Raw genomic sequence first — 16,917 nt, forward strand, 5'->3', positions numbered from 1 at the left:
GATTCCGAATGGTTTTCAGAGTAAGTAATGGTAGAAGCAGGCTGGGGTGTGCCGGCGGGGCAGCAATCAACATTGTATGCGAGCAATAAACACAGTATGTGAGGAGGGGGGCGGTGATTGCACGTTAGGTCATTGTCTAGCTTAGAGGAGACCCCAGCAGTTTTTTCTCTGGCAACCTGGAGTTTGTAACGTTGAGAACAGGTGAGCCAGAAGGAAGAGGGACCACCGCAATAGCAGGTCCGTCTCCGGTGGCCTAATTGCTGATTTGATAGCCAGAGCCAAAACATCAAAAATGACAAGCAGAAAGGGTTGAAGGTCTATCTTTCACACAATAGAAAGCATCAGCCGCTTGGAACACAGCTCGGGATGTCGTAAGAGACGCCCTGCGTTTGCCCGCTGCATGGCACATTCCTATCTGAACTCCCCAGTGCCTTGCGAAAAATGCAGTATCTACTGGCAGTGGGTTCCTTTGCATAAATGTTACAGAGGCCCTCACATTAGGCCTGTGATGCAAAACCCATTTTCTTTTGTATTTGCACAGCTGTTAGTCTCTTTAGGGGGGCCTGATTAACAGCAGGCTTGTCCTTCACTTGTCTCAGGAAGTTTGCTCTAAAACGAGAGAGACACCGTGCTGCTCAGTTCCTTTTGCGAGGCCACACAGCAAGTGGGTGCAGAACAAGGGGAGTCCTCCCTTCTAGGGCCGGCTTCTATCATCAAATTTTCAGTCGTGGAGGAAACACGGCAGTAGCCCAGCCCCCTCCGGGAGAACATGAAGTGACCTGACGAAGTTGCTCAACCAGAGGTATTCTTATTAGAAAACTAAAAAACGGGAAAAGGAGAGCAAATCTGTACAACAAATTATGGCAAATTCTCCTGACACGTGGACGGACGGCAGCGCTGGCCAGCCTTCGCTGCCTCGCGTCTGAGGTCAATTAGAATTCAGGGTTCTTGCCTGCAGCTAGTGAACCCGTATAATTTGATAGGGAGATAATAAACAGGAAATGATTTCTTGTCTGTGCTCCCCTCTCCCCAGATCTGCACGAATACCCACGCCCGCTCCGGTGCTTTTCTTTGGTGGTTTGGGGGTGGGGATTCACTCTCCTCCAGCTCGAAAATAAGCCATTGTGCTTTTCATTTGTTATTCTGAGAAAGCAACATGGTTGTTACATTTAAGAATGTGCGCTTGTGCTTGTGATCGTGGATAGGCATGAAGATGGCTGTTTGATCCGCGGCAGCAAGTGCGGCTGCCCCAGCTCCTGCTAAAAGGAAGCAATTTACCAGCAAAGCTGGTGCCAGATGAAGATTCTCAGTGCGTTGCAAGTGAATTACCATGTCTATAATTTTCAAGAAGAAAAGAAAACAGGAAAAAAAAAAACAAAACCCCAACACAAAGCCAAGCAGCGTAAGAAGGGGGATATTGGGCCAAGCTTCGGTAAGAGGCACATAATTCATTGCAGAGATAATGGCTGGCTCGATTGCCCTGTTTCATTTCTAGAACAAAAAGGCTTTGCAGGTAAGCTTGTGCACAAGGAATCGGTGGTTGCCCCTGGGGCTGTTCTGAGTTCTTATAGCCCAGAGGTGAGTCATATTCAGAGAGTGCGTCTTGCATATTTGCGACTGCATTCTACAAAACCGTATGTGGAAGGAAACATTGTAATGTATTGATTTGGCATAATAAAAGCTCTAGACATGTTTTGTAAAATAAAGAATGAGAAGGAATAGTTCGTAGGGGATTCTACTGCAGATAGCATATGAAGTACATCACTGATAATACATATAATAAACAGGGATTGAGATATAGATAGAAAGAGATGGGCTTTGTTGGGGAAAAGTTGGGTGGAAAGCAGCTGGTGTGTTCTGCCGGCTCAGAGCCCTTGAAATACAAGCCGTGTCCCCCTCTCACCACATGTCCCACTTTAATTCCTAGAGCAAAGTAGGGGGGAAAGGATACACGGATTGGAAGAAGTGGAAAGGAGAGATTAGTAGGGCACAGAGGCGGTGAGGAGACAAAGACACCCTTGGAATGGTCCAGAGGCTTTGATTTTAAAGCCGTTTTTGGAGGTCATTCTGACCACATCTGTTCATGATGCTGTTCTGTTAGCGACGGGGAAGAACCAGGGCTTCGGTGATAAAGGCCCACTTGGGGCTGGAGTGCCTGCGAGGTAGAGCACAGGTGGTTCGCCTCAACAGGTGCTTTCCGTTAGCAGGACGCAGCCCTCACCTGCAGTCAGCACGGGGGTGGGGGGGGGGAGGGGGGGACCTGCCACCGCCACCGTGAGCATTCAGAAGGAAAGGGAACATCTGGGCTGCTATTTGTTTTTCTTATCTTGCTCTTACATTTCAAAGGGACCCTTTGTTCCAGTTCCCTTGAAATGGAAACAAATTTGAGTTCAGGGCATTTCTCTGTAGTCACTTGTATTTCACAGGAATGTGGGTTTTCTATATGGGCTTTCTAACAAGGAACTCAAGAGTTTTAGAAATTCTAGACCTTCTTGACGAGGATAAGCCATCTGGGACATGATATGCATTTTCCAAGAGGCCTGGGAGAAAAAGGGAAATGGGCGTGTTTTTCCAGATCATATAACCACATTGTTGGATCACCCTAAAACTCAAAATCTTGTTAGGTTTCTAGATGGGAGGTGGGGAGTGGGAGGGAGCTTAGACTGTTTAGCATCTTGTTTGTGTATTTCGTGGGGGAGGTGACGGTTCTCTTGGATGCTTATGACGAATACAGAGGCACCGGATAGAAATGGCATACAGGCCCTAGATGATTTTAAATGCATTTTTTTTTAAATCTCTAAGTGAATTCCAAGGCCTAAAAGTGAGTCATTCTACAAAGAGCTATCCTTAATGGAACTCCGATAAACACTAGACTTCATCCTCGAGGGTCAGGCCAATGGACGTCCCCCCATGGATCTGCCCCACAGATGAGGACAGGCCATCGTGTTACAGCTCCTGGGCACACGCATGTGTTGAAGGCCTCTTGTATATTCAAGAGGGCTCTACTTTCTGTATCTTTTCCAAACATTCCCCATATTTATCCTGCCAATTGCTTTGCTTCAATAAGCCAGTTTTTTAGAGTACTTCCACCATGTATTTTCTAAGGACTTTGCTATTCTAGCCTGACATTAAGTTCCTCCCCCAGGGAGAGGAGAGACTGTGGAAAATGTGATTACTCATAAAGTTTCTAAGGATGGGAAGAGTCTATTTCCATGAAGATACAGTTCTTTTTTGGAGGATTTAGTAAGGCTAGATTGTTTTCTCTACCTAGGGGAACCGGAGACTGGTGGGGGCATGAAGATGTTTTCCATTGTCATAGGGACTAGACCTTGAATACAAAGACTCTAGAACACTCTAGAGAGTTCCAGGAGGAATCTGAGCTCATGAAGCTTCCAGGTTACTTTCTCCAACAAAAACCTAGAATACGGACAGGACTGTGTCTGCCTGGAGCCCTCCCTGCCTGATAGCCAGCAGCTAAGTTCTGGTCTCTGTCTGCTCTGCAGTCAGACCACGTTAATCCATGTCCTGCTTGGACTGATGAACTCCAGGGCAACTGCTTGTCCCAAACCGTGTCCCACTTTTTCTGACCTACACTAACCCCCTATTGCACTCATAGCCAGCCTTGGTTATTGTCCACCTCCATTGCCTGCCTCGGGCAAGGCTAGCGATTTGCTTCCCTAAAACATGTTTCTAGTTCTTTTGCTATAGTAAAAACGCACATTATTCAATATTAGGAAGTATAATACTCTAAAATAGAAACCTAAAATCTGATGGGCTAGATAGTGCTCCGTGTTCTAGATGGGAGCCATAAGCTTACCTGACCGGTTGAGAATTCCAGGCACACCCCAGTCGCCTGGTGCTGGAGGATGGGATGGTAGATGGAGTCCGTATGGGGCACAGTTCCATGTTGACACTGGTCAGAGAGAACAAGAGTCCTAACAGTCTCAGGCGGAATTGCTAGGAGTTAGGGCTTTATCTGGAGCCTGCAGGAGCAGCTGTCCTTTCTTCCTGCCCCCTTCCCCCATCCTTACCCAGTCTTCTCTGACTGATCCTGAAGGCCTAATAGAGTCATCAGGACAAGTGTGTTTTCCTGGGAGAAGGAATCCCCTAAAGCCAACAGTTCTTGATTTCTGTGTCTAAATAGGGGTCAAGTCAGCTCTTAGCTGTGTCAAGCTCGTGTGGAGTCGGGTGCCTCTCGGGAGAATGCACACCCTGACCCCTTCCTGAAAGAGCAGCGAGAGCTTGTTAAGCCGTGACTAGGATCCAGGCATTCCTAGGTGTTTTACATAGGCTGCCTCATTATCTTCAATTCTACAACATTCCATGAAGATGTTTTATCGTCACCATTTTCCCGCTAAGGAAATGGAAGCTCCATGAGGTGGAACAACTCACCCAAGATCACATAGACAAGAAAAAGGGGACCTTGGTCTGAACCCGGGTCTGTTGGCTTCCCCAAACCAGTAACTTCTCTATACACAGGAGGAGAAATGCCTGCAACGAGATCTTCATTAGGTAGTATCATTTACACCAAAAAGGTTTTTTTCCCCCATGTACATGTATATTAGACACAGAATTTTCCAAAACAGTGAAATCAAACATCCCCCTTTGAAAAGAGCAAGGTATGCTGCCCTACAGGCAAAGTGCCCTATTGCATAAAGTCAGCAGCTACAGCCGGCAACTTTTGTGTCTGATTTCTTAGCAATGCTCAAGAATATTTTTTCTTCACTTAATTATTTCCTGTCCTTTTATTTGAATTGCTTTATTCTTCATTTCCTCACATTACCATTTTAAAACAATTAAAAAAATTTTTTTAGGCAAACGAAAAAAGAGAATTTATTGCCAGAGGACCTACTTCACCAAAAAGTTAAATAAGATTCCTCAGGTCCATGGAATCTTATATAGGCTAAGAACTTGGATTTCCGCAAAGAAACGGGGAATGTAAAAAATAGAACAAATAAAATATAATCTTTAAAAAAATTTTTTAAAAAAAATTTTTAAGTAATCTCTACACCCAACATGGGGCTTGAACTCACAACCCTGAGATCCAGAGTTGCACGCTCCATGGACTGAGCCAGCCAGGCGCCCCAGGAAAATATAATCTTTTAAAAAACATTACCTCCTCTAAAAAGTCTTTTTAAAGCCGTAATAGTAACAGTGTGTTCTCTCACACTACCATCTTAATTAAGCTTTTCAAATGTGATAATACCTTTTCATGAGTTCTCAGGAATACACTGTTTTTACCACTATGCCATTTTGTTCTAGAAAGAGATAACACAACCGATTTGGGATTCAAGAAGAGACTTTGAAACCCTGGGAAGTGGAAGCAACAGTCCAAACTAACACCCCCACGAGCCCCTCCCCTTCCACTCCACAGCAGTCTTTCCTGCTGGTGGCCTTGCTGGCAGGAGCCGGGGCTGCCCCACCTCCCCCCATCTACTGCCTACCGTGGACCCTAATCGCATTAAGCCCATTAATGATCCATTTGTTTCTTTTCCTCCTGCTTCCACAAAAGGAAATGCATTATTCATTGATAACCTTTCTCCTCCTTTTGTGTGTTATCAATCGTGTAGACCGAGTTCCGTGTTGTCGCCCAGACTGCGATAGTGGCTCTTTTGGTGGCTCTGATGTGAAATTACTCCATTGTCATCAGATATGAACAGGGCTCAAGACTACATCCGGGTAGAAGCTCTTGGTTTCTGTCAGAACTCCGGCTGTCATTCTTAATGGCTTTCAACTGACCCACTTACGCGGAGAGCTGGAGAACCTCTGTGCTGTCCACTTGGAGATACGCCGCTTGCCTCTTGTTTACATCTTACAAATACCCTGGCAGATACTACAGCCTCCTTCCAAATTACAGGGGCTGTGAGCACATCCGTTCTCCATACGCCCTTCGATCATCAGCAGCAGAATAAAGCTGACTCTTAGGAGCGGCCACCGTATCTTTAATCGGCGGGGCTTATTCTACAGTATTTCTGGACCAGAGTCCTTGGGGGATAGAACTCAGCATCCCTTTTTTGTGCCAGCGCAACCCTGTTTCGAATGGTTGCTCGGTCCTCTGCGAGCCATATGTGGCTTCTTACGTTAAATGAGCACAGATTTAAAGCCATAGTTGCAGTGCTCCGTAGCCAAATGCGGCTCGGGACTACCGTGTTGGGCAGCACGGTAGACGTTTCCATCACCTCAGAAGGTTCCAGGAGATAGCACTGGTTTAGTAATAATAAGAGCTAAGATTTCTGAGTACGTGTTGTGTGCCCGGCACTGGTCTCAGCACTTTACAGGTGTTCATTGTTTTATTCCTCACCACAAACCTGTGAGCTAGGTACTATTAGTTGTCCCATTTATACAGGAGCAAAACTAGGCACAGAGAGATTATTTATATTATCAAGCCACGTGCATCACGCTGCTGATATGAGGACCGGACAAGACACACACGGACAGTCTGGCTCCAGAGTGTAAGCCCTGCACCTTCACGCTGAATTGCTTCTCACACGAGATGCATTAGGAAGAGACAGCCCCAAGCCATCTTCAATGCAAATAAATGTTTTAATTTAAAAAGAACGAAAGACTATTGATCTAGTAATCATCGCTCCTCTGTCCTTCCCAGTCCCACCTGCTCTTGGCAGGTGGTTGACCTTCATTGCACAGAAAGGAACAAGGCAGAACCCCTGGCTCCCTCAGTCCCTTTCCTTACCGCCTTCCTTGGCCCCATTTCTTCATCAGTTTCTGTCTCCTTCCTTTTGTCTCCTCCTGGAAAAAGGCAAATGCCTTCACTGGCGTGCCCACTCGCATCCTTTCCTGCCTCATGCAGAACCAAGCTGTCATTATTTACCTTCTCTCTTTCTCATCAACTTCTGTTTTTCCCGCCTGTAAAACTCTTTGTCTTTGAAGAAAACATACGCAGTCCTTCTCTCCCCTGCACTTTATTAAATACGCCAATCCAACTAGCGTCTTGTCCTGTAAGATTCAAGGGCAGCATCAGCCCCGCACCCTTGTCCTCAGCTTTCCTTGCCCCAGGCCAGCCTGATGCCCCTTTTTGGTGTCCCCACTGCCTCCTGCCTACCTTACTTGCAGTCCTCACCACACCATGTTGAGCAAGGCATTTAAATTTCTATTTTATCCAAGAGTTTACTGTTTGAGAGTAAGGATCACGTTCTAATCATCTCTAGAGCTCACCACTAGCTCAATGGCACAAGGTAGGCACTAGATAAACATCGATTGGAATATAAGCATTTATTCTAAAAAAAACCCCCAAACATCTAAATGTGTCAACTTTCTTTTGACTTTACTTTTTCCTCTGATATTGGCTTCTGGTTTTTTATCTTTAAACTTCTTGAAAAATTTATCTATAATCTTTTATTTGCTACCAATTAGCCTTATTCTCTTGTGATTTGGCCTCTCTGTCCACTGAAGAAAAGACATCCTAAACACAGATGCAATGTCTGTGCCTTGATGATACATTTTTTAAATTTGCGGTGTTTGAGATTGATGACCCATCCATGAAATTCTCTCCTACCTTGAATTCTTTTCTCCTCAGCATTTGGACTCTCATTACTTTTTTTGGTGGAATCATTTCTTTTTGGTCTTCTCCTTCTTGCCTAGCTTCTGCCCATCTACCATTCTTTAATTATGGATGTTCTTTAAGCTTTAGGATATCTTCTTTCTCCCATTGTAGTGTTATAAATTTCTATGACTTCCATTGTTTTCAAATGATTCTTGCATTTATATTCCAATCACGTCATATCTTGGCATCTTTACCTTAGGACCTGCCAGTTCTTGAAATTTAACACTTGTAAGCTCAGTTAATCATTTTTGCTGTGAAATTTGTTCCTCCTCCTGACTTTTCAAATTCTTCTAATGGCATCACCATTTTGCATGACCATAGTTCAGTCTCAAACTCGATGCCTGCTATATCTCCAAACCCGTGTTCCTAGTAAGTCATTATATCCTACTGAGTTTTCCTTTGAAATTGCTCTCACTTCTTCTGTTCCTTTCACATGGCTGCTTTCTTAATTAAGACCCTTATTTAGCTCTTGGCTGTACTATTGCAAATATCTTTGAGCATCTCGCCTCCCTCGCCTTCTACCATGTCCTTCACACCACAGCCAGAGTAATCTCCCCAAACAACTCCGATTGTGTCTGATTATGTCTTTTCCTTATTCAAAATATCTCTAATGACAGCTCCATGCCTATTTAATAAAGTCCATATCATTCGCTTGACAGTCAAGGGTCATCTATAACAAGTTTTCCTTTCATTTTTCTCTCCTCTTGTTTTGCCTCCTGCATATACCCTTAATTTCTTGTTGTTTTCCAATACATTTCAGAATCTTTTACTTCCATGCTTGTATATATTCTCCCTTGCCCTCGCGCACTCTAACTCCTTCTCCAGCTCCCGTTTTACTGAGTGAGGTATTTCTTTTCAATGCCCTGTTCCAGGGCATTTGCTCCCTGGAGTCTCCCCCGCTGGCTTCAGCCAGGAATGATCTCTCTTGCTTTACACTTCCACAGCGTTCTATCTGGCCTACGCGTTGCCCGTGCTTGTCACCTGATCAAGTGTCTTCTATGACATGGTAGCTCCCTGAGTTGAACGCACGCTTCATTCATCTTCAGTATTCCTCAAAGTATTTCACTCCGGGCAGATGCTGAGTTGGTATTTGTTGACGATGGCAGTACCCAGCTTCCCTTGCTGCACTCCTGTTGTCCAATGTATAGCGTTAGCATCTGCGCTGGGAGGACTTCCGCTGGAATAAAACAAGGCGAAATGAAAACCTATCTCTTAAATAATGGCAGAAGCTCCGTGGTGCGTCTGTCACCGAATCCCTCTGAAATTCATTTTGAATGGTAACAGAGTATAGACAATAAATGAAGACTTGAGGATAGTTAAATATTGATCTTGACCTTTCTGTAATACCCACATATCTTTTCCATCCCTTAGTTTCTTCTTTAATGGATCAGCATCACTGTGTTACCTCAGAGGAACCATGGTGACAATAGCAAATTTCCTTGACATTTTAAAGGGTTAAGGCTGTGTGGCCATCACTCTAACCCATTGTGCACTCTTTCCTCTGAAATTTTATGACTCTCCTTGGATGATACCCCACTAACGTACACCTGTTGTATTTGAATGGTGGTTCCAAAAACACATCTCCACATCCTAAAACCTGAAGCCTGTGAATATTACACTATATGATAAAGTACATATTACCTTATATGGCAAAAATATGATTAAGTTAAGGATTTTGAGACAGGAGCTTGTCCTGGATTATCCTGGTAGGTCCTAAATTCAATCACATATATCCTCATAAGACAAACACACAGAGAAGACATAGTCAGAGGGGAGACAATGTGAATATGCAGGCAGAGATTGGAGTGCTGTGGCTATAAGCCAAGGAGCACTAAGGATTTCCAGGAGCCGTCAGAAGCCAGGAGAGACGCATGGAAAGAATTCTAATCCAGAGCCCCGAGAGGGAGTGTGGCCTAGTGCCTGGATTTTGGACTTCTGGTTTCCAGAACTGTGAGAGAATAAATTTCTGTTTTAAGCCACCACATTTGTGGTCATTTTTATGGCAGCTCTCGAAAGCTAATATACCTATCCCATCCTATTCTTATTCTGACATTTAATATTTGCATCCATGTTTGGCCTTCTTATGAGCTGCCGGAGGAGTTGTTAACAACCACTGGCTTGAAACTTTTTCATTTAATAGTTATTGAAATTCTACTATGTGTCAGGTATTGTTTTCGGTTTCAAGGCTACAAAAATGATTAGGATCCCATTCCTGTCTCAAGAAAGGCATAGTCTTTTGGGAGGTAAGAAAATCAAAGTGAAAAGAGGGGTAAGAAAGACTTCCTGGAGATGGTGACATGTAAACTGAATTCTAAAGTTTAAATTGGGGTTAACTTGACTGGGGGTTTAAGAGAGAAAACAAATTTAGGCAAAGGGGACAGCACGAACAAGGTCACAAAGGCCAGACTTCACGACAGATATTCATGCGTGAGGATCACCAGAGCTGTTGGAGACACTGGGATCAGGGAATAGTGGGAACCCAAGCTGGAAAGTTAGGGAGGAAGCAGATCAAAGAACACTTCATATGCTAAAATGTAGGGAAAAGCAAATCGTTTTAATCCCTCAGCTAACCACACATAGTGGGTGGGAGGTTTTAGCCACATAGTAGGTATCAGTAGGTGTTCCCTGAATGACTTTGTGTTAAAATGGACACAACTTATAATAAAAACTATTAGCATTAAAAAAAAAAAAAGCAAAGCAAAAAAAAAAAAGAAGAAGAGCTGTTAGTGTTGCTGTGAAAAAAGATAATGTTTTCTGACTGAATGAATGTCTGAACCTGTTGGTTATCATCTGTGAGACGGGACAACACTATATGTGAGGTAGATAAAATTTACAGACACATGTTTTTTTTTGTTTTTTTTTAATAAAGATTTTATTTATTTATTTGACAGAGACAGAGACAGCCAGCGAGAGAGGGAACACAAGCAGGGGGAGTGGGAGAGGAAGAAGCAGGCTCATAGCGGAGGAGCCTGATGTGGGGCTCGATCCCAGAACGCCGGGATCACGCCCTGAGCCAAAGGCAGACGCTTACCCGCTGTGCCACCCAGGAGCCCCTACAGACACATGTTTTTAAACCCAGGACAGTATAATAAATATTTTACAACTTGCTACCTTTCAGGATTGCTTTTATGAAGTCTATAGCGCAAGTCTGTTCACTGTATGTATACTAATTAAAAACCTCTTTGTATCAAGACAAAGCCTTCCAGTTCATTTTATTATGAAAAGTGAGGATTTATTCTTGAGAGGAAAGGCGGTGTCATTGCTTCTGTGGCCTCTGTACTGCAGTGAGGGTGGGAAAGGTTGCTTGGGCAAGGAGACACAACACCGTTGCTCTCACTGAAGTAGAGGAACTGTCCCCACATGGTCTGATTATGGCTCTCATGCTGTTAGCGCTAAATTCCTTGGAAGCAGGATGGAGTGGAAAAGTCGGCATCAGGCGAGAACTCTGTCCTGGCAAGGAATATCCAGCTGAGAGAAATAAATGGAATTAAGTGCTTCCTGTCGCTGGATTGATTCTGTTCGGATGCTGCATATTTGATGTGTGATACAAGGTGAAACCAACTATGCGGCAAAACATACTTTCTAATTCTGTCCTGTGAACGGGTTAGAGAATGCCCTACATGTAAAGATCTCCAAGTGGGCCCGTTAAAGTGAAGGGAGCGAGTTTCTAGGAAATGTTTACTGTGCATCCATTGTTTTGTGCTTTTGTGCCAGGCACAAAGGAGATACGTGACTTCAGCTGATGAAAGCCTCAGAGTTTTGTTGGGAAAGAAAATGGTAAGACACTTGACAAAAACACATAATTATATGAAGCACAGTGTGACACTTGGAAGTCCTTAAGTGGAAAGTCCTGTTGGGCAACCAGATTAGAAGGCTAAAGAGGTGGGGTGTGGGTCTGACTCAGCCTTGAAGGACGGGATGAGTTGGTGTGGTAAGAGAACAGCTTGAATGGAGACACAGTGTGGAATTAATAACAAGCGAGCATGTTTATGGGCTGAAAGGAGACCAGGTTGACTGGAGCAGTGGGTAGATTCACGGTTCAGAGCAATGAGATGTTTCGGGCATATAAATGGGATCCAGTTTGCTAAAGGTCTTGAATTAGCTTCCTATTGTTGCCATGACAAATTACCACAACGTCAGCAGTTTAAACCACACAAAGTTATTATCTTACAGTTCTGTAGGTCAGAAATCCAGTGGGCTCGACTGGTTTTTCTGCTGCAAGTTCATAGGGTCAGGGTTAGGTTGCTGGTACAGCTGGCCTCTGGGGTAGAACCCTCTTCTGGGCTCGTTCGGGTTGTTGGAAGAGTTGACTTCCACGTGGTTATAGGACTGAGGTCCCTGTCTCCTCGCTGGCTGTTGGGGGGTGGTAGTTCTCAGCTTCTAGAGGTGGCCTACGTTCTTTGCTTCTGGTCCCTTCCTCCATCTTCAAAGCTAACCATGACAGTTTGACTCTTTCTTACACCTTGAATCACTCCTGTGTTTCCCTCTTCTGCCGTATCTCTCTCATTCTTCTGCTTTTCTCTGCTACTTTCAAGGATCCATGTGACTACATTGGGCCCAAATGAAGAATCTCCTAAACTCTCTGTAATCTTAATTCTATATGCAAAGTCCCTTGTGCCATGTCAAGTAATATATTTGGGTTCTAGGGATTAAGTGCCAAAGCTGAGGAGTTTGAATGGGATCCAAAAGGTAACTGAGAAACTCTGTAGGTCCTTGAACAGGGGAGACGTATGTGGTTACACAGGGAAGACTGATGACAGCACTACTTCTCCCTGAGATCAAGAGTTGCACGCTCTACTGACTGAGCCAGGCAGGGGCTCCTAAAGATTTTCTTTTCTTTTCTTTTATTATTTTTTAGGAGATTTTGTTTGAGGGAGAGAGTGCAAGTGTGCATGTGCACGCATGAGCATGGAGTAGGGGTGGGGTGGGATGGGCAGAAGGAGAAGCAGACCCCCTGCTGAGCAGGGAGCCCAAGGCAGGGTTTGACCCCAGGACCCTGTGATCATGACCTGAGCTGAAGGCAGACACTTAACTGACTGAGCCACCCAGGCGCACAAAGATTTTATTTTTGTAAGTAATCTCTACATCCCATGTGGGGCTTGAACTTAGGACCCTGAGGTGACCGCACTACTTCAAACCAGTATTATTTAACTATTCATGCAACGTTGATTCAGAAGAGAGGCTGCAGGACATAGGGAAGGGAAGGAAGGGAGGACCACTGGTGGCTGTTATGGGCCCTAGTTAGACTCAGGCAATTCTGCTTTGACCCAAACTTGTGAACTCTGCTCAGTAGAAGAAAAGAAAAGCTAATTGTACTTACCCCCTTAGAAGGTAGCTCATCTGACACCTCCACGTGGGGAGGCGCATCCCTCCCCAACCCCATGAGCTTCATCAAAGTATTCCTTCTAAACGTTTAAAAGATTTCTCTTGAGAGTTCTAAAATAAACTCCCTCCATCTCATTACCTTTCCAATGATGCTTGCGCCCCCTTTTCTAGACTGATACCTTGGACAGCCACCGCATCAGGGCTCCCAGCCCTAACCTGGTTCTGGGGATAGTCATTCATTTATTCACTCATGAGTGCCTGCTTTATGTGACTACCATTTTCTGTGCGGGGGTTGCTGCAGTGAACAGAGCCCTTCTGTCCATGTAGCTTACCTTTGAGTAGGAGAGGAGATCAAGGTTCAAATAAATATATATCCGAAGACTCCAATATGTCGAAAATCATTAAGTGGGTTAGGAGGCTAGAGGATGATGTGTGAAGATATAAGGTAGCATTTGGGCAGATGCTCAGAAGAGGTCAAGAGTTAAGTCAGGTGGCGATCTGGGATAAGAGTGTTGCAGGCAGAGGGCAGAGCAAGTGCAATGACCCCGAGGCCACGCATGAGGGCACGTACTTGGAACATTCATGGGAAGTAAGAGGGTCTGCCCGGCTGGAGCAGTGGGAGTGAGAGAGGGGTCAGAGACCTGTCAACAGTGCTGACATAAAGTCACCGACCTGCCCTAAGCAACGTTCTGAAATTGGGCGTGTGAGCTCTTAATACACTGCTTGCTCCAAGATTTTAGTGTGATTCCTGTACAGAAGGATTTATTTGTCTCAAGAAATTTGGACCAAGGAACAAAATAACATATTTCAAGTTCTGGGTATGGATTGCTGCGAAAAATTAACTTGTTATATGCATTTATTGACTATTGTTTATGACATAAACAAAGCTGCTCTTCTTCTATAATAAGAAGAGTTGGTAATATTGTACCTTTCTTATTTTCCATCCTCGACATTATTATACAATAAAGAGCTGAATATATAATATTCTGCTGAGAGGGTAATGAGCAGGATTCAATCACACATTTAAATGAATTTAAAAAAAATCTGAACCCTGTCCAAGTTCTTCCATCTAAGCATCACTTAAGAATCTGTTTGTTCAGTTGAGTTTCATTTCTGCAGCCGCCAAGCCACTTCGGGTCTGCCAGCTCGACTCTCCGATTGCAAAATAAAGGGTGGTCACTTAACAGGGGATGTGAAAAATAAGAGTGTTCTGTGAAAAGAACGACATTATGAGGAGTCCTGATAATGGAAAACCGGAGGCTTCCCGCTTGTGCCCCCCCTTCCCCCCTTAGCCCGAGGGCAGGTAATTTGGAGGGGTATTCTCACCTTCCCCACATGGAAGCAGTCGCTGGCGGGGTGTGTGTGCTCTTGGAAGATGGACGCACTTTGCTGCAGCTTACATTCATAAATATTTTTGTAGTATAATAGGTTGTCAAAACAAATCTGTGTTTTCCATTTGTGTGTGCGTGAGTGTGTCAGTACGCCTCTTAATCTTTTTGTCCATCTAGGGGTAGAGCACAAATCACTTATTCTCCTCGTTGTGGATTTTTCCTTACAGTATAGATTGGGGCAGGAGTGAGTCATGAAGAACAGGTGAGTAGGTGGCCGTGTGATCCGTGCTTGCGGCTCCTTCATCTTTATTTTAGTGGGTCTGTGTTTCCGCCGAAAACCGGCGGTGGCTTTTAAGCATTTTCGGTGGAAAATCCCACCTGAACTCGGAATTAACTACATCCCTGAACCGCCGCGGGACAGCCAAGGCGGTCTTACTGACCGCAGAACCGTGCCCGCGGGAACGGAGCGCTGGGCTCGGAGCGCGGGCACCGCTGCATGGCTTTGGAGTCAGAGGACGGACAGAACCGCGGTCATGTCCACCCAGCCTCGTGACTCGTGGGCTGTGTGACCCTAGGTGAGCTCCTTGACATCACTGAGCGCCCATTTCCTGTTCTGTAAAACGAGGGAGCGGATGCCTACTTCCTAGCGTGCTTGTGAGAATTACACGAGATCAGATAGGTGAAGCGCCGAGGGTGGGCTCCGCACCTGCTAAGTGCTCTATAGATGGTTGTCATTTTTATGATGATCCTTTTTCTTTGGCTTATTTCATTTTGATGGCACAGCAAGCAGACTTGGCATAAGGCAGCAGTCTTTCTGGTGCATGGAAATATAGGCCCCTGGAGGATAGCACATCAAATCCTGAAACTCAACATATACCTTCCTTTGCATATTCACAATATTTTTCTCCCTTCAAGTAAACCTGGGGAAAACATTTTGTTGCTTGCTGCCTGAGTTGGCCAGCAGTTCTAGTTTCCAAGGAGATTGTAAGTGCACGTATTTGTGTATGCTGATTTGCCTCAACTTTAGAAGAATTCCTCAGGGAATTCTTCAAAAGAAACAGAACATAATGGAAATGTTTTTTCTTCTTTCATAAGCCACAGAAGTGTGTGTGTGTGTGTGTGTGTGTGTGTGTGTGTGTGTCTCCTCAGTAATCTAAAAGTTACTTAGAAGTGGTCAGTCAAAATGGAAAGATTTGCTAATGAAATATTTATCTCCCTATGACTGCAATTTTATATGTCCCTTCAAATTAATTTATCTGGGGCTTTTGCTCTTTAGAAAAGCATTTAGCTCAATTTAGAATTATAATTAGGATATTCTACACCAACTGCAGTGCTTGATGCAACCCTCTAACTTCACTATGGTTACATCACAAAGGAGGATAGAACTGGAGTCTGTTTTTCTACTCTAGAAAACCCAAAAGCACCTGTTCGGTGTCTATCCTAGAGAGGTATTTGATATTGAGTAATTTATAATCAAGGTTTCCTCCTGGTGCACAATTTTCATCAGTGCTTGGGGTGAAGAACTGTACGTTAGTATTTGAAAAAATACTGGATCGCTGAGCAGAGGATGCAGCTTTCAAAGGCTCTTGGTTCTAATTCTAGATCGACAACAACAGCGCATATGACATTGGCCTCGTCAGTCTCTCTGTTTCTACCCAGTCTGTTGTCAGATGGGCTAATAAACTGCTAGGCCTTCTAGCCTTGTAAGGAGAATTGTTGCTGTGCAGTGGTTTTCATATCTAAGTGCTGGAAATTTTCACTTAGAACCAATGTTCTTTTTCCAGAACTCTCCCATTTTTCACATCTGTGGTAGTGATCACCCTTTATTTTGCAAACAGAGTTGAGCTGGCAGAATGGAAGTGCCTTGGGTCCAGGACTGATTGATTCATTCATTCATCACTCATCACGCATTTGTTCAGCATTAAGTGGCATCACGTGGTATAAAGACTATGTCTTCAAGTCAAGAATATTGGGATTTTCATACAGACCCTCTCACCAGCGTTGCGATCTCGGTAAGATTATCCACCTTTATGATTTCCAGTTGACACCTATGGACATAGGTTGCTATGATGAATACATGAGAATATGTAGGAGAAATGCCTGTACAGTGTCTTTCTCTACAAATACCACTCGCTTTCCACCAACTGTGCACACCATGCATCCCATTGCGGGGAGTTACCATAGTCCTTATCCTCAAGAGAGTTTATACTCTAGATGGGGGAGAAGTACAAGGGAATAATTATAATACTAAGTTTAAGCAACAGCTGTCCTGGCTTATGACAAAATGGCCTGAGGATAGTTGGGATGAAGACCATGTGGTAACGAGGGTTCAACAGGAGAATCTAATGAAACATGGTTGGCAGCCACGCTCAGCTTCTGGAACTGGAGCTCCGCCTTCGGCAATGCCTTCTTCACCAATGGTTAAGTTGTAGTGAGCGCACAAAACTAAAGCTCTCAGGGGTCTTTACTATCAAGGGGATTTTGTTTAGCTATATGTTAGTCGTGTCCGTAAAAAGTTTTCTTATCTACTCCTGAATAGATTAAATGGCACATCAATGTGCTTCTAATTCCATTATCTTTAATATTTTTAATTCAAAATGTCTGCAACGGGTTGGGAGTGCTGGGGGATGTACCCAGCCCCCACAAGCAGATTCATTACCACCCCATCTGCCACCCCAAATGCTAAATCCCAGGAACACC

The 16,917-nt window shown here is 44.3% G+C and overlaps 1 long non-coding RNA gene across 1 annotated transcript in view; it reads right to left on the reverse strand.

Moving 5' to 3' along the window:
- The window catches only part of LOC103659500, a 58,871-nt gene extending 54,323 nt beyond the window's left edge, over positions 1 to 4,548 (reverse strand). Inside the window, exon 1 of the long non-coding RNA XR_567494.2 lies at positions 3,818 to 4,548. This is a non-coding gene — a long non-coding RNA (uncharacterized LOC103659500). The remainder of the gene's footprint in view (positions 1 to 3,817) is intronic.
- Between the last annotated feature and the right edge of the window lie 12,369 nt (positions 4,549 to 16,917).

The sequence above is a fragment of the Ursus maritimus genome, unplaced genomic scaffold, assembly GCF_017311325.1.
Source record: "Ursus maritimus isolate PB19 unplaced genomic scaffold, ASM1731132v1 scaffold_1, whole genome shotgun sequence".
In the NCBI taxonomy this organism is placed as follows: Eukaryota; Metazoa; Chordata; class Mammalia; order Carnivora; family Ursidae; genus Ursus; species Ursus maritimus.